Source organism: Triticum dicoccoides, chromosome 7B (assembly GCF_002162155.2).
Source record: "Triticum dicoccoides isolate Atlit2015 ecotype Zavitan chromosome 7B, WEW_v2.0, whole genome shotgun sequence".
Taxonomy (NCBI): domain Eukaryota; kingdom Viridiplantae; phylum Streptophyta; class Magnoliopsida; order Poales; family Poaceae; genus Triticum; species Triticum dicoccoides.
The window spans coordinates 11,979,967-11,992,863 of record NC_041393.1 but is presented as its reverse complement, the minus strand read 5'-3'; positions in this window follow the sequence as shown (position 1 = coordinate 11,992,863).

The following is a 12,897-nucleotide window of genomic DNA, read 5'->3' as shown; positions in this document are numbered from 1 at the left end:
CAGCTTTATAGATCTTGAAAAAGTTCAAAGCCTCATCCTTAGATTTCAGAAGATACACACGGCAGTATCTAGTGGAGTCATCAATTAACGTCATGAAATATTTCTTTCCAACTTTTTTCAACACACCATTCATTTCACATAGATCTGAATGTATGAGCTCTAGTGGTGCAAGATTTCTTATTTCCGCAATCGTGTGAAACATACGAGGTTGCTTAGCTTGCACACACACTTGACACTTAGATCCCTTGACGGTGGTGAAACTAGGGATTAAGTTCAACTTCGCTAGTCGCGACATGCAACCAAAGTTAACATGACAAAGACGTGAATGCCACACATTGGATTCACTATCGTTGCAAATATGATTAACAACTTTATTGCAAACGTCTGATAAGGATAAACGAAACAAGCCTATGGACTCATAGCCTTTACCAACAAAGGTTCCATACTTGGATATTACAAATTTATTCGACTCAATTACAAGCTTGTAGCCATCTCTACATAGAAGAGATCCACTAAGAAGATTTTTTGACGGAGGGGACATAATGCACGTTCTTCAGCCGCACGATCTTCCCCGAAGTAAACTTCAGATCGACCGTGCCAACACCACGAACAGAAGCACTTGAACCGTTGCCCATCAGCACGGTTGATGTCCATGCGGTCTGATAAGACGAAAACATGGAAATATCACCACATACATGCACATTAGCACCCGTGTCAATCAACCAGTCAGGAGAATGACATACTGAAAGAATAGTGGGAAATATACCGTACCCAGCATCCTTCATGTCAGTGTCTCCAATGACAACATTAGCGGTCTTGCCGCCTTTCCCAGGATGACGCTTGTCATAGCGATTAGGGCAACTAGGAGACCAATGATCAGGATACCCACACACATGACAAGCACCTTTCTTCTTGCCATTCTTCTTCTTGAAGTTCGTGTGTTGCACAGCCTTGTTCTTCCCATCAAACTTTACTTTTCCATCAAACTTGCCCTTGTTCTTGAACTAGTGGGGCTGGAAGTTCTACTTCTGTACCACATTGGCACTAGATCCTCCCTCAATACCTCGAGCACGTGTGTTCTTTGCTCTCGCCTTTTCTTCCACATCAAGAGTGCCAATGAGATCCGGGACGGAAAACTCCTGCCTCTTATGCTTCAGCAAGGTAGCAAAGTTCCTCCATGAAGGGGGAATCTTAGTGATGATACCTCCAGCAAAAAACTTGTCCGGTAGCATACAACTGAAGTGCTCAAGTTCTCTAGCAAATGATTGTATCTCATGAGCTTGCTCAACCACGGAGCGCTCTTCAGTCATCCTGTAATCATAAAATTGCTCCATGATGTACAGCTCAGTGCCAGCATCCGAGACCCCAAACTTGGCCTCGAGTGCATCCCACATATCTTTTCCATTATCAATTGACGCATAAGCATCAACTATGTTCTCACCAAGAACACTCAAGAGAGCAGCTTTAAACAGAGTATCCATTTTCTGAAAAGCTTGTGCCCGTTGAGCATCAAGCTCTCCTTCAGGTTTGCCGAGAGTGGCGTCATAGCAACTCATGGTTTGAAACCATAAGACCGCTCTCACGCGCCATCTCTTATAGTAGATACCCTCAAACATAGGAGGTCTCGTGGAACCAGCAAAACCACTTGGGGTAAATTGCCTATAATAAGGTTTTTGGATTGTTGGAAATATGAGCAATTTACCAAATGATTTTATTAACAGAAATACTAGATAAAGCATGACTAATATAGTAGAGATAAAACAAGTCATGCGTTCTGACAGACAGAAGGAAAATAGATTCTGCATATATGAACCGTAGCTTATCATATCTATAGCAGACTGTAGAACTAGTTGCATATATGAGGTAGAACCTAACATATTTAGGGCAAGTACTAGTACGAGAAACTGTGGTAGGATATCTAACAGAAAGAAGAACACATACGGGACAGCAGCAGCAGTAGCACTAGACTTGAGGTCGGTGTCCTCGCCAGCCATGTCGTCGAGGAGGTTGTCGACGTCGAGGAAGAAGTAGTCGTCGGGGAAGTAGTCGTCGGAGTCCGGAGCGTCCGTGACGAAGAGTCAGTCAGTAGTCGCGCAGAGCGCTCCCCAAAAACCTTATCACCCTTCTCCCTTACATGACTCAAAGAGGTGCAGTTTCGGAGACCTACTGTCCCGACCTGCGGTGCACGCCGCAAGCCGGGATGAGGAAGACAGCAGGAGCTCAGAGATTGGAACCGATGGCGAGAGGAAGGAGAAGTTCTGGTGCGTCTCTCTGAGAGTAGCGACCTCCCTTTTATAGGCGCAAGAGAAGGGGCGAGAGGCTGCGCCGGGAGCTGAAGGGAACGCGGGAGATGAAACGAACAGACAGCAGCCAAAGGGTGCAGCGTTCGTATTCAATATCCACTACAGCAAAAACTTTCTAGCTCCCGAGTGACCTCTCATATACCCGTAGTGCGTGGCAAAAATTTAGACATCGGCTCGGCTCATTCCCGCAATCCGCGGCGCGGCGGGCGGCGGAGGAGGAGCGCGCGTGGATATCCCTCTTGTTCTCATACTCGTACAAGTGGGGAAAGCACCTCCCTTATAAGGAGGTCCAACTCCCACTAAACTAGCAATGTGGGACTAAACTTTAGTAGTATCCCTTGCCTTGCACAAATGGGCTAAGTGGGCCTCTAGGATTTATTAGGAATTTCTGAAATAGTTATTGGGCTGCCCAAAATGGACTAAATTCCAGCAATAACAGTAAGTGAAATTACAGTAACTAAACCTTGACTTGCATTTCTGTAGCATTTTGATTAGGCTCAAAATAAAACATCGTCAAATGTCCCGTAATAGGAAAAACATAGATATGTACATATTGTTTAACTCAACATGTACAATTTTTTAATATGTCATGGGTCCTTACACGCTTTAGGCGCATTAACCCATTAACTCCATGTATTGTGTACGGACACACACGGTTGTACCCATATAATCGAAGAGGAGAATACCGTGTGATATTTCTCCTTTTTATTTATTTCCCCTATTTCGTCAAATCCTACCCATGGGTGTATTAAGATTATCAGAGGATCAACATTCAACTAATACAATGTTGGTTGAATTACTAATGATCAGATAATGCAATGTAGGAAACATGGAATCCTGTTAATAGCTTGATTAGATCAGTAAACAACATAGATTTACCCCAATGGCAGTGTTAATATGAAAATAGCACAAATCGAGAGACTGAAAGCTTGGTGGTACGTAGGACGGAGTGGCTGCATGTCGCCGTGACACCAGTCTCTTGTCTTCAGTCACAAAGCATACAATTCCTGCCAGATCAATTTTCAACCATGCTTAGCAAATATCTGGAATATATATCTTTCTTATAACTGTACATCAATACCAGAAATACAGATTGCCTGTTACAGATTAGCAAACGTAATACGGACTCCCTTCTCCAATTCATCTTGAAATTACGATATTAACGAACAAAGTTTGTCAATTTTGTTGTACCAATCACATACAATCATACAATATCTCTCAGCAACTGTAATCTAATGCTCTTTTGTCCGTACACTGTACTTAAGCTGTTTTTCTCGTTCCTGTCTCTGTTGCTACAGCTTAACTGTTTTGTGTTATAATACAATGATAGGATTCTACCATGTTGTAGATAGTTTTTCTGAGCATCATTCTCGCGAACAGATATACTACGACACAAAAGATACAAACTCAGTAAAGGAAAACTACATAAGAAATGATCAGTGACAAACAATATCATTTATGTACTGTAAGAATTCAACTATTCACGCTTGAAGTTATCTACTATTCATGCTTGAAGGCCATCCAGGTAGATGACTATCAATAAAATGTGTAGTTATCAGCAACCATCATTCCGAACGCTATTATTGCATAATAGATCTCCTATTTCTGCCAAAAAAAGGCAACGATCGGTTGACGCTATTTACTTTTTATAATTTCTTATACTGCAGCTATGTTGCCCTTTCCAAATTAATACAACTCTTGGTGTATACTATACTGCAACTTATTTCACAAAGCAAAAAATCAAGAGTGTCAGGCGGCCTAAGGCATCTCATATGTTAATCAATTATACTAATTACCATAGAACTAAAAAATAGATGCCAGATAATTAGCACATCCGACTCAACTGAATACACACTCCTTGACTCATAAATCACATGGTTAAAGCAACAAACTAATACTCTCATCATGTCAGACTAAGTCCTTTCTAATGAAAGCGAAAAGGAAAATATATCATACTTCCTCAGTAAGATTTAATAGAAACAAACCATATAATTCATGACAAACTGCCCACTCCAATCTTCCATCAAATAAACAAATGTTGCAAGACAACTGCGTACAGTTGTGGAGTTCATAAGCTGTCAGATTTGACTATGAAGAGGTAGAAAGAAGTACCTGGTCAGACCAGAGAGGGAGACACTATTGTCTCATAGCGCAAAAAGACACCCCTAGTCAGTCTCCCGTAACATAGCATGGCCATCCTCCTTCCATTGCCCCCTCTGCAACCAACCCCCCCAAGCTACATACAGTCACATTCGGGTAGGTTGAATTGAAATAAACTGACCCAACGCTTTCCTGCAGCCACAAACGTGTGCTCACCAACATATTTAATAAGCTTCAGACATAAAAATATATGCATCTGCAATTAGTTAGGAATTGAATCAAGCTTTTTTTGGCAGAAGGAACCTGGGATCGAGTTTTTGAGATAGGATCATAAGCCATTGGAGAAGAAACCGGCGGCAACACAGTGGCCGATCATCGCACAAAGAACGCAGTGGAGACCTTGGCCAGGAAAGGAGATGACTTGACTTGCGGAGATGTGCTGGCTGAGTTTGGATTTGATGTGGATGTGAAGGGGGCAGTGGATACTGGAGACCTTCGCCAAGAGCGTGGGTGAGGAAGGGGAGCATGCTGGAGGCAGCGAAGACTTGGGGAGATGTCCGAGGCGGAGACACCGCGATGCCATCAATCTGTTGTACTTCCTCCACCCTGCACCCTCGGGAACAATGACTGCAGTTCGATCCGACTCAACACTTCTCCACTGCATCACCCATCCTAGATTGTAGTCCGATCGGATCATGCATGGAAGGATCTCTTCCTCCAGTTTATCATGGTTCAAGCTTCAAGGAATGGGGTAAGAGAGAAGTTGGATGGATCGTTTCTGTAGATAGATTGCTGCTTCTTTTTTCTTTTTGGGATCTAAGGAGATTGATTGCTGAACAAAGGGAGGAGGTGGTGTCTGCGAGGAAGAGTTTTGTTTTGAGGAAGAGTTCGCTAAACAGGTGGGACAACACGCAAGGACTCCTCGAGATTTTTTCTCCTCGAGTTTTCACGAGTCGATCTAGACCGGTAATTATTTGGTCCCGCTAGATAAACGGCTTGTAAATTCTAATTAACGTGTGATTTTTTAGGGAGTCCGTGATTAGTATAGGTATAGATATAGATAGATAGATAGATATGGATAGATAGATAGATAGATAGATAGATAGATATAGATATAGATAGATAGATAGATAGATAGATAGATAGATAGATAGATAGATATAGAGGTATAGATAGATAGATAGATAGATAGATAGATAGATAGATAGATAGATAGATAGATAGATAGATATAGATATAGAGGTATAGATAGATAGATAGATAGATAGATAGATAGATAGATAGATAGATGGTTTGTAGTATGCTACCTTATCTGGTCTGTCACTCTGGCAGGCTTGAGGACTAAAGCCTTGCCAACGCCATCAGCCGACTGGGGCCCAAAGAAAAATGATTCAGATGATAAAGACCGCCTGAAGAGAGAACAACAAACATGAATATAAAATAGGATTAACTAAACATTGTTGTCTCAGCCCACTAAAGCTAAAGGTTGGCCACTCTGCACACGGTGGCCCACCACAAGCGTTTCAGACCCTAAGCGGGGCTCGAATGCACTATTTTGGAGTTCAAGACACGCCATGATAGGCGAACGCCGATTATGTAAACCGACCAAGATCGGATCCAGGATATAGTGTTACACATTATTGTAATCTTTACAATGTGTATACTGATCTGTGTACCGACTCAATATATTGTAACCCTATTTCTTACAAAGTACGTAATGAGGAACGGTGGCCTACTGAGCGGTACGGTTCAACACAACTCCACGCATCATAATGTCGTTTGACCACAATAATGTTGTTATGGAGAGATCCACAATGGCGTAGGGGGGTCCAAAGAAAAATGATTGAGATAATAAAAGAATAGGCTAAGGAACTACTCAGTTCGTGGATTGGGAGCGTGTTTAGGTTGTCGATTATGGTGTTTGCCGCTAACTTGGACTACGACCTCAACGCGACCTAGTCCTCGCTTGAAAAGGGCACGCCACCATTGCAAAGGTTTGTCAAGACCAATAACAACCTGGTCAGATTGATATAGGAGAGTGACCTTGACCATGGCTGTTTGCATGATGGTAAACACATAATCTAGCATAAACAAAAGATTTTTTACCGACAGAATTGATTTAGGATGAGGGATGGTACAGCTCGACTGAGCCGACCATGCCTGCAACAAAATGATGACCGTCCGGGATTTATATATCGCATGGTCCACAAATAAAAGTCTGTATGGCCACCCACTATTTACCTGACAACTCGTGTCTAGATCCATCCATTATATCTCTGAACATGTAGGACAGTAGAACAATAAAGGTGATAGTAGGCCCATAAGCCTTTTGATTGAATTGCATCTGACCGTCCCACCAATTAAGTGAGCATAAGAGCTGCATCTACATATAGTTTGGAAGACGTACATTACACCATGCAAATATGTCTACAGCTTTAAATGCAAGGGGATCATCTCCTGCCTGGACCGTGCTACTTTACTGTCACAGACTGCCGGGTAATGTTCTATAAACCTACTTGACTTGGATTCCTATATGTATACCACTCCCTCCTATCTGAAAAGACTTTCGTAGGATGTATCAACGACAACTATGTGGTGAATAGAAAATATTCACTCGCTGGGCTCTATTACAGCAGGACAAACGAACAATGTGGTGACGGATCAAAACATCCGAGCCCACCGACACAACTCAAAGATATATGCATGATCCAAGATGGCGGACAATGCTGCACACTAGAGCGGACGACATAAATGAAACCCAACCCCGCCAGGCGAGCTACTAGATGTCACATTAAGTCTGTGAACTTAATCGCATCTAGTTCCACCTACTATTTAACCTAGAATTCACGTTTAGATCTCACAACCATCAGACTGCCAGTCTCTGTCTAAATCTTTAAATGCCTCTTTTTCTATAGGTTCGATAATAGGATTGTTATCACAGGCCCATTGATTGTTACCGCACTACCAATAGGCCTTTGAATTAAGTTGGATCTAGTCCCACCATCTAATTGAACATAACAGCTGCAGCTGGTTTGCAGCACCTACATTATTGTACGTTGATAATACTCCCCATATTTGAACACACATAATGCCATGACATATTACTATGTATAGTCAAGAATCAATCGAGATATCAAGGATGCACGAGGTCTGCCAACGTCAGGAATGGAGAAGCATGACTACTCTTTGGAGACGACTAATGGAGGCTAGGAGGAACGCAAGTCACAACAACGGCGACTGGCAGTGGCGGCAGGTTCGTGAGCGGGAAGATGTTCATCATAAATATTGATAGAAACTGCGGGATAGAAGACCTTGTATATTCGCTCGCCCGGATCTATACTTCCAGCTCAAACACATACAGTAGCACAAACGGACAATGTTGTGACAGGTCAAAACATCCGAGTTGACCATGCCTCCACCATCGACCGACATGGCTCATGGATATATGCATGGTCCAAGACGATAAAGAGTGACGCACAGGATAGCAAACGACATGAATAGAAACCAACCCTGCCAAGAACGAGATAGTAGATGTGACATTAAGTTTGTGTATTTAATCGCACCTAGTTCCACACACTATTTAACTTAGGATTGGCGTCTAGATCCGCCCACTATTATCTCAATCTCACAACCATCAGGCTGCCAATATCTCCCTAAATTATTAAAATGTTTTTTTGTTAGGTTGGATAGTAAGATTGTTATTATAGGCCCATTGATTGTTACGGCACTACCAATAATTCTTTGAATTGAATTGGATCTAGTCCCACCAAATAATTGAACCTAACAGCTACAACTACTACGGTGGTGTTTGGTTCTCTAGTCCTAAGACTTTTTCTAATCCCAACTAAAAAGTCTCTAGTCCCTAAAAAGTTTCTCCCTGTTTGTTTCTAGAGACTAAAAAGTCCCTAGTCCCTTCCTAGAGGTTATTAAATGACCATGTTGCCCCTAGTATATAGAAAAATAACAATCAAACAACACCATGGGGTGGCGGGCCAATGGGTGCATGGAGGGGCATTGTTGGAAAAGTCCCAAAAAGTCTCGAAAAGACTCTCCTTGAGAGTCTTCTTCATTTAGTCTCAAATGCCTAGTTTAGTCCCTAAAAAGTCCCTCCCGTTTGGTAAAAAAATCTCTAAAAAGGACTTTTTCTAGTCCCTACACAAAAAAAATCCATGAAAACAAACACCCCTACAACTACTAGTTTGGAACACGTACATTATTTCACGAGTGTATGCTGTTAATACGCACCTTATCTAGGACCATGTAACGTGCCAATCGTCTCTTGGTTGGGCCGCGCATTAATGTCATAGACCCAATTTTCTTGAGCTCGCTACGTACTGTCGCAAACTGCCTGATACATTTTTATAAACCTACTTGTCTTGGATTTCTACATCTATGCAGTAAATAGGATACAACCCTATGCAAAGATTGGTTATCTTCAACATGGCGACTGGCGCGTTTGGTAATGCATGAGAAAGCACAACTAAGAAATTGTAAAATTGTACGAGAAAATAGAGTACAAACAAAAATACAATAATGAACTAATCTTAAAGCTAAAAAAATAACATAATCATTCTAAGATTGCTAAAAGGAACCCAATACCATTGATTGTCAAAATTGTTTATATATTTACAGTATGTCATAAGTTATAGATATTAGCACAGATTAGGTCGTAATTTAGCATAGCTAAGTACTCCCTCCGCCCGAAAATACTTGTCATCAAAATAAACGAAAAAGGATGTATCTAGAACTAAAATACATCCAGATGCATCCTCTTTTATTCATTTTGATGACGAGTATTTCCGGACAGAGGGAGTAGTTATGAAGTTGTAATTTTTGCTCGTCTTAGAACATAACTATTGCTCTTTTTTGCTAAGCTTAGTGTAGTTACTTATTAACTTCTATTTATGCTCTATTTAGATATTTACCGTGACTTATAGATATTAGCATAGCTAAGCAATTATGAAGTTCTAATTTTGCTATGTTTTGCTAATCTTCGTGTAATTACTCACTACTAGGAAAAGGCCTACTAATGGCGCACTACAGGTGCGCCACTAGTATCACACCATTAGTATTTTTTTACTAATGGCGCACCATGCAGTGCGCCATTAGTATAGCCCACGGTGCGTCATTAGTATGCCTCCCAGTATTCATGTGCTTTGGCATACTAATGGCACACTGGTGGATGATGCGCCATTAGTGTGCTCTGGCTTACTAATGGCGCACTATGTGGTGGTGCGCCACTAGTATGAATATTAGAGATTATTTTTTTCTTTTCTGATATTTTCACAGGTTACAAAATATATTATTGGACAAAATATAGATAGCACCACACAGCAACGGCAGATTCATCGAATACAATAGAAGATTAGTCTCCGAATACAATTCATCATATTAGTCTCCGAATTCAAAAGGCCGAACAAAGATAGAACATTACAAGTATCGAGACCGCGAGTAGCGAGTTTGTCGAAAGTAATACTAATCCTAACAAGTCCTACTAATCATCATCATACAACTTCTACTCGTTATTGATAACAAGTCATACGATCATCATCTTGATAGTCATCGAACCAACCCTACTTAATTGTTCTTAGCACATGATCATCAGTATTAGGCACGACCTAAATACCCTATTTAAGGTAAAATAACATAAAACAATATAGACCCTGACTCTCCATTGTGGAGAATGAAGATCATCCTGTCTCCAATTCTTGTGCTTCGCTTCCTTTTGCTTCCAAGAACCTCCTTACGACTGTCCATACATTTTTTCCATCCTTTGATTTGCATGTCTCCACTTCTTTTAGAAATCTCGTATGGACAGTTCAGATTCGTAGGATGACCTGGCTGTATGTTCAAAACATTAAGACTACCTTTCTGATACATCAAATGAGGCACACAATTCTCTGGGATTATCTATTGAAAAACATAGTAATAACTTCATAGTTAGCAATGATGTACTAGTTTTAGAAGTATGCAAAAGATGCACGGATGTCGTAATAGTAAAAAATCTTACCAGGGTATCTCCATGGTAGTTACCGTAGTTGAACACATGTACTAGTGGCACGTATTGACCATAATGTTGAAGAATTTGATTGTAGATATTGTAATTCTCAAAGTCAGTAGAAAATCCGACCAGATGATTTTTTCTCCTTGTAAGTTGTTAATTCGGAGCCATCGGTGTAGTGGGTTTTGTCTACCATCTCCCGTACATTCTTTGAACAATGAAAATAAGCTGTCAATGGAAATAAGTTGTCAACTATTTTGAAATAAATAATATAAATTAGCTAATAACTATGTTTGAGAAACTCACATGGCGGTAGAACTGGAGGTGTATCAACAAGGACCCAAATGTCCATATTGTCTTGCTCAATTTTAGGATCACCAAGATCCATGGTGAGAAGCATATCATCATCAAAACCATACATCTTGCAAAATGCTTCCCAATTTTTGCAACCAAAATGGGTTACGCTCCCAGAATTATACAGATTTACTTCAAAATCCACATCGTGATGTGTCCTTAGGTGAATTTTCTTTGTGTCAGAAATTTCATGGTCTTCAAAATCCATCCTCTCCAAGACATAGCGTCTTGCATGGCATGGGATAAGCTATACTCGAATTGTAAAAGATGAAAATTACATGTTGAAATAGTTGAAGTCATGCTTAATTATGAAAATAACACTTGTCGTCGTTGCGTACCGTTTCAACTTCAAAGGTCTCCTCATGCTTAATGCTGAAGCGCCGATCATCGTCCAGGTGAGGCATGTCGCACAGACCTCGATCGTCGTGGCACCAGCCGCACTCCCCCGGGAGACTTTCATCGTCCGATGACGACATATCCTACGTTCATAATTGAAAACTACATAGGATGAGTGGTTCCTCTTCCAAATTAGGGTTTATCGATGACGAGCAACTGACATTAGTAATAACTATGAGTTGATATCACACTTCTATATGTATAACACAAGAGGAAGTTGATCCTACTTAATTAAGTACTAAGATACCAAGGCACATGCATTTGTCGCAAGTACCCCATATGTCCTATTTTTTTAGCAAAGTCATGCAAAAATTCACGAAAAATTTCAGCATGACCTTTGCTGAAAATAGGGCATATGGAGTATCCAAATTTGCCAGAACGGAAGTTAATCGACATTCTGGCAAACTCAAGGGCCTCTCATGGTACCTGCAAAATAATCACGACACGATGGTCGGAGACAAAACCCAGCAAACTCCTTCCCTTCACTCGGGGTACATCAATATATCTTATAGCCATGAAAAATAATACCAACTAGGATCGGTATGACCTTCGTTTTTCATTTTCTGTATGATCAATTAAATCTTCTGCAAGCTTATATGAAAAGGTTCAGCAACTTGAAACGTAACTCTTGCTTGGTGTTCCAAATCATTTCATTTATATTTTAAATAATAGTAGGAATTATTTCATAATAGAATTTACCACAAAAACAAATTCCTTTAATGCCATTTTCAAACTCTGAGTTGCCTCTGTTGCACTAAAACTAATTCAAATAATTTTTATAAAATTGCCACAAAATTTTTGGGAGACCCTTAATTCCTATAAATCATTTTTGAATAAAGACCCATCCTACTCTTTTGAAATTTTTGAGAGAAACACCCACTTTTCCATTCCGATCCATTTTCAGTTTACAACTACAACCCTATTTCCCCTAGCTCCTAAAAATCTATAAAATTATCCCAACACAAGAACAGTACCTACACTCCTTTTTCCCAAACATCTCCTGACCACAAGTTCTAAATTTTCAATAGGCCACATGGATTTGCTGAATCAGCATAAACCTTTCATGTACCAAAAATGCAGCATTTTCTTGGCACGACCAAGCTACTTCACGGTAATTCATATTTTAAGAATTCTCACATTTCATATATCGTCTTTTTCAAAACAAAAAAAAAGTATCTATGGGGGCTGCAACTGCATGTTGTGTATCAATGTACCTTATATATATCACGAATCTAAACTAGACAAACACGAATCTAAACTGAACAATTAATAGGTTGCAAGAATATATAAAATCTGAACATTACACAATTCTGAACAGTACACTTCTCAAATTCAAAGAAATTTGAGAGAGAGAGAGAGGGAGGGAGACAACAAGGATTCAGATTCAGAGAAGTGCGGCAGGAGGGAAGTGGAGAGGAGGAGCAGCATCAGTTTTGAGGTTTCAGAGAAGAGCAGTGGCAAGACGTTGAGAGGAGGAGCCGCAGGAGTAAAGCAAGAGGGAGGAGCAGCAACAGGGCGAGGGCGAGCGCGGCCGTGGGCGGCAACACGCAAGTGCATGTGTGCACGGGCGTGGCCAACTGCAGCGACAGCGCAACAGCAAGGCAACGTAGGAGCTTGACGACGGTGGCTACGGCGACGAACTGACGGGGGAATGGGGAAATCGGTCAAGGGCCTCACCCAGGTGCTCGACGATGATCTCGGGAGGTCGGGGTTGGCGGGGGCGGAGCGATATGACGAGGTGGA